The sequence below is a fragment of the Triticum aestivum genome, chromosome 7D, assembly GCF_018294505.1.
Source record: "Triticum aestivum cultivar Chinese Spring chromosome 7D, IWGSC CS RefSeq v2.1, whole genome shotgun sequence".
NCBI classification, from domain to species: domain Eukaryota; kingdom Viridiplantae; phylum Streptophyta; class Magnoliopsida; order Poales; family Poaceae; genus Triticum; species Triticum aestivum.
The window spans coordinates 638339110-638353225 of NC_057814.1; the positions used below are offsets into that span (position 1 = coordinate 638339110).

General features: G+C 45.2%; 1 long non-coding RNA gene and 1 pseudogene across 1 annotated transcript in view; both read left to right on the forward strand.

Annotated features, from left to right (window-relative positions):
• Positions 1–14116, forward strand: part of LOC123168649 (uncharacterized) — a 32153-nt gene that overhangs the window by 9988 nt on the left and 8049 nt on the right. The window lies entirely within an intron of this gene.
• On the forward strand, positions 9728–9866 carry LOC123171740 (uncharacterized; annotated as a pseudogene).

Sequence of the window (14116 nt, forward strand, 5' to 3'; positions counted from 1 at the left end):
CCCCTCTCTCCCACATCTCCTCCCGATCCCGATCTGGATCGGGCGCCTGCGCCCCTCCCCCGCGCTCGTCACCGTCGCCGACCTGGTCCCTGTTGGCGCCGTCCCCGCCGCCTCACCGCCTCGCCTCCTCCCTCGCTGTCCCCGGCGCCACCTGATGACCCGCAAGTATACGGGATAGTTGTAGCCTCTTTTGATAAGTAAGAGTGTCAAACCCAACGAGGAGCTAAAGGTAGAACAAATATTCTCTCAAGTCCTATCTGCCACTGGTACGACTCTACGCATGCTTAGTGTTCGCTTTACCTAGAACAAGTATGAAACTAGAAGTACTTTGTAGGTGTGATAGGATAGGTTCGCAAGAATATAAAGAACGCGTAAATAAAAAGTAGGGGCTGTTTAGATAAAGAAGCAATAAAATTAGTTTTAGTAGAGAGCTTTTTGTCACGAGAAAGTTATTTGTCCAAGGCAATCGATAACTAGACCGGTAATCACTATTGCAATTTGATTTGAGGGAGATGCATAAGCTAACATATTTTCTCTTCTTGGATCATATGCACTTATGATTGGAACTCTAGCAAGCATCCGCAACTACTACAGATCATTAAGGTAAAACCCAACCATAGCATTAAAGTATCAAGTCCCCTTTATCCCATACGCAAACAACCTACTTACTCGGGTCTGTGCTTTTGTTCACTCACGCCACCCACCATAAGCAAATCATGAACATATTGCAAACCCTACAGCGGGGATCCCTCACGCTTGCGCGACACGGAGAGCACCATAGGACAGCACCAATAATAAAACATGCAACTCAAACCAATCATGATCATCAATTAACCCATAGGACAAAACGGATCTACTCAAACATCATAGGATAGCCATACATCATTGGGAAATAATATATAGCGTTGAGCACCATGTTTAAGTAGAGATTACAGCGGGTAAAAGAGAGGTTACACTGCTGCATAGAGGGGGGAAGAGTTGGTGATGAAGGCGGTGAAGTTGATGGTGAAGATCGCGGTGATGATGATGGCCCCCGGCAGCGCTCCGGCGCCACCGGAAGCAAGGGGGAGAGAGCCCCCCTTCTTTTTCTTCTTCCTTGGCCTCCTCCCTAGATGGGAGAAGGGTTTACCCTCTGGTCCTTGGCTCCCATGGCGTGGGAGGGGCGAGAGCCCCTCCATGATTGGATCTATCTCTCTGTTTCTGCGTTCCCAGATTCTGCCCCTTCACCGTTTCTTTTATATCCGGAGATCTGTAACTCCGATTCGGGTTAATCGTTCGCCCAGATTTTTCTCATAAAATTAGCTTTCTTGCGGCAAAAGAAGAGCGTCAACCGCCTTACAGGTGGCCCACGAGGGAGCCAGGCGCGCCCAGGGGGGGAGGGCGCGCCCCCCTATCTCATGGCCACCTCGGGCACCGTTTCGCGTTGATTTTACTTCCCAAAAATCACAAATATTGCAAAATAATTCTCCGTCCGTTTTTATCCCGTTTGGACTCCGTTTGATATTGGGTTTCTGCGAAACATAAAACATGCAACAAACAAGAACTGGCACTGGGCACTAGATCAATATTTCAGTCCCAAAAATAGTATAAAAAGTTGCCAAAAGTATATGAAAGTTGAATAATATTGGCATGGAACAATCAAAAATTATAGATACGATGGAGATGTATCAGCATCCCCAAGCTTAATTCCTGCTCGTCCTCGAGTAGGTAAATGATAAAAAAATTGATGTGGAATGCTACCTAGCATAATCTTGATCATATGTCTAATCATGGCATGAATATTAAGACACGAGTGATTCAAAGCAATAGTCTATCATTTGACATAAAAACAATAATACTTCGAGGGTACTAATAAAGCAATCATGGATTTTCAAAACAACATGGCCAAAGCAAGATTATCACTACAAAATCATATAGTTTGGCCATGCTTCATTTTCGTCACACAAAATGCTCCCATCATGCACAACCCCGATGACAAGCCGAGCAATTGGTTCATACTTTTTAACGCGCTTCAGCCTTTTCAACCCTCGCGCAATACATGAGCGCAAGCCATGGATATGGCACTATGGGTGGAATAGAATACGATGGTGGAGGTTATGTGGAGAAGACAAAAAGGCAGAAAGTCTCACATCGACGTGGCTAATCAACGGGCTATGGAGATGCCCATCAACTGATGTCAATGCGAGGAGTAGGGATTGCCATGCAACGGATGCACTAGAGCTATAAGTGTATGAAAGCTCAAACTGAAAACTAAGTGGGTGTGCATCCAACTTGCTTGCTCATGAAGACCTAGGGCATTTGAGGAAGCCCATTGTAGGAATATACAAGCCAAGTTCTATAATGAAAATTCCCACTAGTATATGAAAGTGACAACATAAGAGACTCTCTATATGAAGAACATGGTGCTACTTTGAAGCACAAGTGTGGAGAAAGGATAGTAACATTGGCCCTTTTCTTTTTCTTTTTTTTTGCGGGCTTCTTTGGCCCCTTTTTTATTTAGGCTTCTTTGGCCTATCTCCCTTTTTTTCTTTTTTTTCTTTTTTAGGGGGCAATGCTCTATAATGATGATCATCACACTTTTATTTACTTACAACTCGATATTACAACTCGATACAAGAACAAAGATATGACTCTATATGAATGCCTCCGGCGGTGTACCGGGATGTGCAATGATCTAGCGTAGCAATGACATCAAAAAAACGGACAAGCCATGAAAACATCATGCTAGCTATCTTACGATCATGCAAAGCAATATGACAATGAATGCTCAAGTCATGTATATGATGATGACGGAAGTTGCATGGCAATATATCTCGGAATGGCTATGGAAATGCCATGATAGGTAGGTATGGTGGCTGTTTTGAGGAAGATATAAGGAGGCTTATGTGTGATAGAGCGTATCATATCACGGGGTTTGGATGCACCAGCAAAGTTTGCCCCAACTCTCGAGGTTAGAAAGGGCAATGCACGGTACCGAAGAGGCTAGCAATGATGGAAAGGTAAAAGTGCGTATAATCCATGGACTCACATTAGTCATAAAGAACTCATATACTTATTGCAAAAGTTTATTAGCCCTCGAAGCAAAGTACTACTACGCATGCCCCTAGGGGGATAGATTGGTAGGAAAAGACCATCGCTCGTCCCCGACCGCCACTCATAAGGAAGACAATCAAAGAAACACCCCATGCTTCAAATTTGTCACACAACGGTTACCATACATGCATGCTACGGGACTTGCAAACCTCAACACAAGTGTCTCTACAAACCACAACCACCCACTAGCATGACTCTAATATCACCATCTTTATATCGCAAAACTATTGCAAGGAATCAAACATATCATATTCAGCGATCTACAAGTTTACGTAGGATTCTATGACTCACTATGTGAATGACCAATTCCTGTCATCTCTCTGAATAGATATAAGTGAAGCAAAAGAGTTTAATTCTTTCTACAAAAGATATGCCCACGCTCTAACAAATATAAGTGAAGCAAAAGAGCATTCTACAAATGGCGGTTTTCTATGTAAAGAGAAACAAGCGATCCAAACTTCAAAAGATATAAGTGAAGCACATGAAGCATTCTATAAAGCCATACTCAAAAAATTTAAGTGAAGTGCAAAGAGCATTCTATAAATCAACCAAGGACTATCTCATACCAGCATGGTTCATAAAAGAAAAATGAAAACTAAATGCAAAAGACGCTCCAAGACTTGCACATATCGCATGAACAAAACGAATACGAAAACATACCGATACTTGTTGAAGAAAGAGGGGATGCCTTCCGGGGCATCCCCAAGCTTAGACGCTTGAGTCTCCTTGAATATTTACTTGGGGTGCCTTGGGCATCCCCAAGCTTGATCTCTTGCCTCTCTTCCTTTTCCTCATATCGAGACCTCCTCGATCAAACACTTCATCCACACAAAACTTCAACAGAAAACTCTGTAAGATCTGTTAGTATAATAAAGCAAATCACTACTCTAGCTACTTTTTCAAACCAATTCATATTTTGTTTTTGCATTGTGTCTACTGTAATATAGCTTTTCCATGGCTTAATCGACTGATAGAAATTGATAGCTTCATCAAAACAAGCAAATTGTGCATCAAAAACAGAATCTGTCAAAAACAGAACAGTCTGTAGCAATCTGAACATCCACAATACTTATGTTACCCCAAAAATTCTCCCAAAATTAGAAAAAATAAAACATTTGTACAGAAAGACATTGCAAAAGGAATCAGAACCATTTGTCGTTCCAGTTAAAAATTTAAAATCGCGCACTACAGCCAATGTTTCTGTCCTGCACTGTACAAACCAACAAGCATTGTAAACATCCTAAAGGCAAACCTTGGCACATTATTTTTATAATACAAAGGAATTGTACAAGGGGATAATTATTTTTGATTAAAAGTTTCTGTAATTAAGATTCACAAAGTTTCCGTGAGCATGAACAAAGTTCAAGGAGCTCTCCCACTTCAACAATGCTTGTCTTTCTCACTTTCACTTTCCTTTTTGAAAAGTTTTGGGTTCCCCTCTTTATTTTTTTGTTTTTAGACTATATAAAAGCAATCAAAAGAAATAAATGACTCTCTAAAACTTCCGGGTTGTCTCCCTGGCAGCGCTTTCTTTAAAGCCATTAAGCTAGGCATATAGTGCTCAAGTAATGAATCCACCCGGATCCCAAGGTATATCAAAGCCAATTTTAATTAACAATGATTTGTAATTTAGTAGTGAGCACAAAGTAACATATATCAAGCAACAATGAAGTCTAACTCTCTTCCTATGCATCGGCATGTCATAAAAAACCAATTCATGCACACAAAGTAAGGGCCAATGCATAGTATAAGCAGTTTCTTGCAATTTTATCATATTGGAAACATAGAGAGGTGGAGATATAGTTCCTCTCTCATAATAATTGCAAGTAGGAGCATCAAGCACATGCATATTATATCTATCAAAATCATCATGTGCAACGGTAAAAGGCAACCCATCAATATAATCCTTAGTAAGCACAAACTTCTCCGATATAGTGTAGTTGGGAGAATTCAAAACGATAATAGAACTATCATGCGTGGGTGCAATAGCAACAATTTCATGTTTAACATAAGGAACTATAGCAAGTTCATCTCCATAAGCATAATTCATATTGGCATCTTGGCCACAAGCATAGCAAGATCATCAGAAAGGGGCAATTCAAGAGAATCAACGGGATCATAACAATCATCATAGCAATCATCCTTCGGTAAGCACGAAGGGAAATTAAACAATGTATGAGTTGAAGAGTTACTCTAATTAGAAGGTGGGCACGGGTAGCTAATCCGCCCTTCCTCCTTTTGTTCTTCGCTCTCCTCATCATCTTTTTCATCCAATGAGCTCACAGTTTCATCAATTTCTTCTTCCATAGCTTCCTACAAAATATTAGTATCTTCTTGGACAGCGGAGACTTTCTCCATAAATGCATCAATATTGTAATTGTATTCATAATTTTTATAGCAATATCTAAGTATAGCAAGATTTTCAGGTCTATAAACTGAATCAACAAACTCTTTAAACATAGATTCAATCTCATAAGCACCCATAAAAGCAACAAATTCTTCTATTTGGTCCACATCATAGTAATCATATCTACCATTAGCATAAGAAGCTAAGGTTTCATTATCATTGAATTTGCATGAAAAGGGAAGGTGTGGAGCCTTCATCCTAGAGCAACAAGTATAATCATGTACAAGCATAGTTGACGAGCATACGAACGCAACATAGAAATTTGATCCCATAATAGTTTCCCTTTTTGTGTCAAGCGATAATCCCTAAAGTATTCACGTTGATCCAACGTGTCTCCCATAACAAAGTTGAATGGGGTTTTCTCAGGATTATCAAAGTAGTACATAATTTCTATCACATAACGAGCATCGAGGGTTTTAGGAGGTTCCCCATATCCATGAGTAGCAAGTACACCTAATTTTTTTAGTATTTCGTGGTCCATATCCATAACTAAAGATAGAGAACAACTTAGAACAGCAAATAAAAATTGCTTAGTGATAAAGCAAACAAGCACACACGAGAATATTCACCCCACGCTATGACACCCCGGCAAGGGCGCCATAAAAAGGTCTTGATGACCCGCAAGTATATGGGATAGTTGGAGCCTCTTTCGATAAGTAAGAGTGTCGAACCCAACGAGGAGATAAAGGTAGAACAAATATTCTCTCAAGTCCTATCTGCCACTGATACGAATCTACGCACGCTTAGTGTTCGCTTTACCTAGAACAAGTATGAAACTAGAAGTACTTTGTAGGTGTGATAGGATAGGTTTGCAAGAATATAAAGAACACGTAAATAAAAAGTAGGGGCTGTTTAGATAAAGAAGAAATAAAGTTAGTTTTAGTAGAGAGCTTTTTGTCACGAGAAAGTTATTTGTCCAAGGCAATCGATAACTAGACCGGTAAACACTATTGCAATTTTATTTGAGGGAGAGGCAAAAACTAACATACTTTCTCTTCTTGGATCATATGCACTTATGATTGGAACTCTAGCAAGCATCCGCAACTACTAAATATCATTAAGGTAAAACCCAACCATAGCATTAAAGTATCAAGTCCCCTTTATCCCATACGCAAACAACCTACTTACTCGGGTTTGTGCTTCTGTTCACTCACGCCACCCACCATAATCAAATCATGAACATATTGCAAACCCTACAGCGGGGATCCCTCACGCTTGCGTGACACGGATAGCACCATAGGACAGAACCAATAATAAAACATGCAACTCAAACCAATCATGATCATCAATTAACCCATAGGACAAAACGGATCTACACAAACATCATAGGATAGCCATACATCATTGGGAAATAATATATAGCGTTGAGCACCATGTTTAAGTAGAGATTACAACGGGTAAAAGAGAGGTTACACCGCTGCATAGAGGGGGGAAGAGTTGGGGATGAAGGCGGTGAAGTTGTTGGTGAAGATCGCGGTGATGATGATGGCCCTCGGCAGCGCTCCGGCGCCACCGGAAGCAAGGGGGAGAAAGCCCCCTCTTCTTCTTCTTCCTCCTTGGCCTCCTCCCTAGATGGGAGAAGGGTTTCCCCTCTGGTCCTTGGCTCCCATGGCGTGGGAGGGGCGAGAGCCCCTTCGAGATAGGATCTATCTCTCTGTTTCTGCCTTCCCAGATTCTGCCCCTTCACCGTTTCTTTTATATCCGGAGATCCGTAACTCTGATTGGGGTGAATCTTTCGCCCAGATTTTTCTAATAAAATTAGCTTTCTTGCGGCAAAAGAAGAGCGTCAACCGCCTTACGGGTGGCCCACGAGGGTGCCGGGCGCGCCCAGGGGGGAGGGCGCGCCCCCCTATCTCGTGGCCACCTCGGGCACCGTTTCGCGTTGATTTTACTTTCCAAAAATCACAAATATTTCAAAATAATTCTCCGTCCGTTTTTATCACGTTTGGACTCCGTTTGATATTGGGTTTCTGCGAAACATAAAACATGCAACAAACAAGAACTGGCACTGGGCACTGGATCAATATTTTAGTCCCAAAAATAGTATAAAAAGTTGCCAAAAGTATATGAAAGTTGAATAAAATTGGCATGGAACAATGAAAAATTATAGATACGACGGAGACGTATTACCACCTCGTCGACACCGCATCGCCACCCCCTGGAGGACGACCTCACCGGACCTCCCCACCGGCCTTCCTCCTCCTCGCCACCGGCCTGCTTCCTCTCCGCCGTCGTCCCCGTCGACCACCCCGACCCCCACTGCCCCGAACCCTACGCCCGCGGTGAGTACCCCGATCCTCCTCTCTCCCCCTGTCCCCGCGCCGTCCGGGCCTCCCCTGCTCGTCACGCTCGGTGTGCCACCGCGTACAGGCGCCCGCCGCCAGCCCCTTCGCCCGCAGATGCCCGCGCCCGCGCGACTCTTTCTCCTCGACGCTGGTCGCCCGCGGTTCCCCCGCCCCTGGAGCCCCTCGTTAGCCACTTGGTCGCTTCCTCGTCAGCCACCTCCGCCCTGCCAGTGCCAACCGCCGCCGCCGCCCTTCGCCAGCGCCGTCCGCTGCTGCCAGCCCGCTTAAGCGGCCCCCCTGCTTCCCCGTCGCCCAGTGACCTCCCCGCACCGGGCGGGTTCTGTCCCAGCGCCCCGCCGCTCACCGTGCCGCCCCTCCTGCTCCAGCTATGGCCGCGACCACAACCTCGCCGGCACCGGACCCCGGTAGCCCGCGCCTGCGCCATTCGGGTGGCGCCCGTCGCCCCCTCGCCTGCACCCACACCCGTTACCGCCGTGCCCGCTAAGGCCCACTGGCTCAATGACAAAGGGGCCCCAAACCCCCAGAACGTTTTTATAAAAAAGGAAGTAAAATAAAGAAATGAATTAATAAAATTAATAATTAATTAATTAGTGAATTAATTAAGTCAATTAATCTCGTTTAATTAATCTAATTAACTAGCTAGTTTAATTAAACAGTAATTAGGTTAGCTAAATCCTAATTAACCTAAATAGAGTATGACACGTGGGTCCCACACGTCAGTTTGACCCAGTCAACGCCCTGTTGACTGCTGACGTCATGATGACGTCATCATGCACTGTTCTGGATAATGTTGAATTAAATTAATTAGATAAATCCTAAAAATGATTTAAATCTTTTAAAATTAATATAAAATAAACCGTAGCTCGGATGGAAAAGATTTGTACATGAAAGTTCCTCAGAACGACGAGATGAATCTGAATGCGCAGCCCGTTCGTCCGCCACGCGTCCCTAGCATAGTGAACCTGCTATTGAAGTGTGAGGCTGAAGAAGTGATACAAAACAGACCATGTTCAGACAATATACCACTGCTATTGAAGTGTGAGGCTGAAGAAGTGATACAAAACAGACCAAGGCAAAAGAGATATGTGGTAATGTGGGAGAGGGATGCTAGTTTACCTGAGAAAGTGGAATCAGCTTGGTCATGAGCTGTAGGAATAAACATTGTTAGAATACTTGTATACGTATATATGGTGTATTGTAAACCGTATATACATTGTAGGACCAGGTACGGTGTATTTGCTTCATTGTAATCCGGTTGGTAGGTTGTTGGAAGATCTCAATCTTGTATAGCTAACTTGGAGATCAATCCACAACCTAACCAACTAGATCCTTGTAAACCCTAGCCGCAATGTGGCCTATAAAAACATCCGTCCCTTCTAGGCATACGCTTAACGCCATCTTTCATGGTATTCAGAGCCTATCTCCTCTAGCTCATCTCGCAGCCATGGCCTTCTCAAGTTCCGCCGTTGCCGCACCAGCTCTCATCCCGATCACTGACCGACTCCATCGCTCCAACTTCCTGGTGTGGTGCGCACAGGGTATGGCAGCCATCCGGGGTGCTCAGCTCATGTCCTATCTCGATCCAGAGAGGGAGCAGCCGGCCCGGAAGCTCTCCGACAAGGACGGCAAGCCCACCGACGTGCCCAACCCGGCGTACGACATCGACAGGGCCCGAGATTCCCAGGTGCTGAGATTCATCTTCAACTAAATTATCTCAGCACCCGTTATGATCCAGGTTGCACACTGCAACACGGCGGCCGAAGCATGGGTCGCCATCACAGAGATCTTTATCTCCCAGACTCAGGCGCACATCGTCAATACGAGGATTGCCCTCTCCATGACGAAGAAGGAAAACCCGACGGTGGCCGAGTACATCGAGCACATGAAATCGCTCAGAGATGAGATGGCATCTGTCGGGAAGCCCCTCACCGACGAGGACATGGTGTCCTACATCCTTGCGGGACTCGACTTCGACTGCATGTCCTTTGTCTCTACCATCTGCGCCCAAACTGAGTCCATCAAGGTGAGTGAGCTTTATTCGCAGCTCATCAACTATGAAAGTAGGCTGGCCATGGTTGAGGGTGGCGGCCAGTCCTCTCACTCCTCTGCCAACGCCGTCTCCCATGGAGGGCGTGGCGGACCCAACCATGGCGGAGGCCGTGGTGGCAACGGTGGTCGCTATGGAGCCGACCGAGGCAACGGGGGCGATGGCCGTGGCCAAGGTCGTGGCGGTGTCCGCGAGAACGGAGGAACAAACAGCTGATCCTTCAGTTAATCTTCATAAAAATCCTGCTGTCAATTTTGGTGGAAATCCCGTTGTATATCATGATTTTATGCAGCAGACACGCGCGGAACACAATGCAGATTCAGGTGTTGTAGCTGATCTTGACAGCAGCGATCCCGGGGATGATTCCCCCTCGTCTGACGCGCCAGCCAGCACTGGCGGCACAGTATCCGCCTCGGGAGGAGCCGAGCCATCCGCGACGTCCCACGCGTCCAGCCGCGGGCCCGCAAGGAGGGGCCTAGAAGTGCACTCCTCGCTCGATGGACCCAGAGCGAGTCACGCGCCTCTCTCGAGCCGCCAAGTGGCGTGGTCTCCTTTAGGCGGTCGGGCTGACCAGCCAGGCACGTCACGGGCGGGGAGCAAGATCCGCCTCGCTCCTCGTGTCGGCCAATCAGGCGCGCAACATGACGCGTCAACATCCGCGTTGGATCCGGTGCATCTGGATCGGCTGCTCCTGTGCCTGCATCGAGCATGGATGGATCTTCTGTGGCGGAGGACTCTGCAGTTATTTCTGCACCCACACAGAGAACAAGGTCACAACATGGTACAGATGGTACGGTCAGGTATGATAAGGTACGATTTGTTGGTCTTGCTGCTATAGTAGAACCATACAACTTGGTAGAAGCTTCAAAACATAACGATTGGAAAAATGCAATGGATGAGGAATATAATGCTCTTATGAAAAGCAGAACATGGCATTTAGCTCCTCCAGCAAAAGTTAGAAATATAATTGATTGTAAATGGGTTTATAGAATCAAAAGAAGAGCTGATGGAGAAATAGATAGATTCAAAGCTAGACTAGTTGCAAAGGGTTTTAAGCAAAGGTATGTCATAGACTATGAGGATAGCTTTAGCCCAGTTGTGAAAGCAGCTACTATCAGACTTGTTCTCTCTATTGCAGTATCAAACAATTGGAGTCTTCATCAATTCGATTTGCAGAATGCGTTCCTTCATGGCGTTCTAGAGGAGGAAGCATATATGAAGTAACCACCTGGGTATGAGGTAAAAGATAAGCATCATTATGTGTGCATGCGTGATAAAGCTTTATATGGTTTAAAACAAGCACCCAAAGCATGGTACTCTAGGCTGAGTGAGAAACTCCAAAGTCTTGGTTTTCAGCCATCCAAAGCTGACACATCACTGTCCTTTTACAGAAAAGGAAAAATCACCATTTTCATGTTAGTATATGTTGATGATATATTGTTGCAAGTTCATCACAGGATGCAACTAAGGCATTGCTTGAAGATCTAAGGAGAGACTTTGCTCTTAAAGATCTTGATGATTTGCATTATTTCTTGGGGATAGAAGTAAAGAAGGTTAAAGATGGCATAGTCTTGAGTCAAGAAAAGTATGTGTCAGATGTGTTAAAACGAGCAGGTATGATGAATTGCAAGATTTCAAATATGCCTCTCTCAACTTCTGAAAAACTAGCTAAGGAAGAAGGTGAGCCTTTAAGTGCTGAAGAATCTACAAACTATAGAAGTGTGGTAGGTGCCTTGCAATATCTAACACTTACAAGACCTGATATATCTTTTCCGATCAATAAAGTATGTCAGTTCTTGCATACCCCTACTTTTGCACACTGGACAACAGTAAAAAGGATCTTGAGATATCTGAGAGGTACTATGAGTATAGGTTTGAAAGTCACAAGGTCAACATCAACTTTGGTGAGTGCATTCTCTGATGCTGATTCGGCAGGTTGTCCTGATGATAGAAGATCAACAGGGGGCTTTGCTGTTTTCTTTGGACCAAATCTCATATCATGTAGTGCACGGAAACAAGCTACCGTGTCAAGATCAAGCAAAGAAGCTGAGTATAAGGCCTTGGCCAATGCTACGGCAGAATTAATATGGATTCAAACCTTCCTGAATGAGGTTCGTGTAAATCACTCTCCTGCTGCACATTTGTTGTGTGACAATATTGGTGCCACTTATCTTTCAGCAAATTAAGTGTTCCATGCAAGAACAAAGCACATTGAGGTGGATTATCATTTTGTGCGTGAAAGGGTAGCTAAGAAGCTACTTGATATTCGGTTCATTCCCACAAATGACCAAGTTGCAGACGGGTTCACTAAAGCCCTATCTTGGCAAAAATTAGAAGAATTCAAGAACAATCTCAACTTGATGAAGTTATGATTGAGGGGGAGTGTTAGACTACTTGTATACATATATATAGTGTATTATAAACCATATATACATTGTAGGACTAGGTGCGGTGTATTTGCTTCATTGTAATCCGGTTGGTAGGTTGTTGGAGGATCTCTATCTTGTATAGCTAACTTGGAGATCAATCCACAACCTAACCAACTAGATCCTTGTAAACCCTAGCCGCATGGTGGCCTATATAAACATGTAACGCGTCCCTGCTAGGCATACGCTTAACGCCATCTTTCAAACATGACGTGTAGTGGTTTATCCCAGTCGGACTCTGATTAGGCACCTATAGTAGTAGTAGGATTAGAACTCCTAACCGAGTAGGTTAGATCGCTAGTCCTAGATGCTATATGTACTCACGTATAACCCCTGTAATCTGCATCGCCAGAAAAGAGCAATACAAAGAAGTACTCAACATGGCCGTGGCCATCAAACCGATTTGTTTCCTGTCGTCAAGTTACTCCAGAGTTCCTTCGACGCCTTCGATGTAAATTGATCCGAGCGATTAGAGCACTAGCAAGCCAGCATCACACACGGGGGGTTGGTTACGACGGTGCACGTACTAGCTAGCTATTGTTCATCAATCAAGCTACTAGGCTGTGTGCTTGCTAGCTTTGCACACCCGTGCTGCTCCGGTTACTGGTGAATTGATCTACTGATCAAAAAACAACAATTGATACCTAGAGCCTCGATGATCTATGATGACAGACAGCGACAAGGAGTCGGTCAAGTCCAGCGACGGCGGTTCCAAGGCGAACAAGAATATCCATAAGGTGAAGAAGGGCGGCAAGTCAGCGACTAGTGATGGCGCAATGGGCGGCTCCAACATACTAACGCATCGCGACATCCCTCTCACCATCTGCTTAGTGGACATGGCTCTGAGCACACCGAAATGAAGATGCACCATCCTGGCATGCAAACGCCATGTTTGGTCCTCCCCTTGGGTCAACAGGCATGCCGGAGTGTCAATTGAGAGGAGACTGGTGTACAACCTGCTTTCAGAGTGTTTGATGCGTGCTAGGATGTGCCGCCCTGGGTCTTGAATTTGCATTATCCCATCTTCAATGCTGATGACGTACCCCAGCCTCATCCAACTGCCTGACAGAGAGGATGTTGCTTCCGAGACTGGGAATTAAAAGGAAAAAGGTATATTTTTCATCCCTTAACTTATTTGAAAGTATAGAAATGATCCCTCAACTTCAAAACCGGCAAATCTTAGTCCCTCAATTGTTAAAACCGGATGTTTTCATCCCTTGAATTGATTTGGGTGGTTTTTTGCTGACATGGCATGGTTTAGACCATTGACCTTGCCACATCATTGTCCATCTCATCTCCCTCTTCTATCTCACGCCATCCCAACGCTTGACCCGACAGCTGGCAAATGGCAATGGACCGAGTGCCCATGCGCTCCGCGCCGCCGCACGCAGGGACCGGCTGGACTTGCTGGACGCGGCATCCGGAGCGTGTTGAATTGCGTAACTCTGTTTGTATTAATCACATCAGTGAAGTTACGGTGTATACGAGTACAACGAATGGATCAGCTCATCTACGTATCTAACAAAAAGCCTATCGAGGAGGCACGTTGTGCTAGACGTGCGCGGAGGTACGGCCTGAGACGTGCAGAGTGCGACACGGTTGCACCCTGCATGCACGCGTGGTGACTGAGTCTTTGTCCGGCCAACTGCGAGGTGCCGGAGTTAGGCACGATGGCACACCTCCGTCATTCTCCGGCCATCCACCAAAAGGCCACTCTTCATTCCCATGTGCAGGCCAATAGACACGGAGGGGGACCACACACAGGCACAGGACCAGATTACCACAGCAGCGCGACGCCGTTGTCGCAAGGTAAGTAGTGTGCCTCGTCCTCAACCTC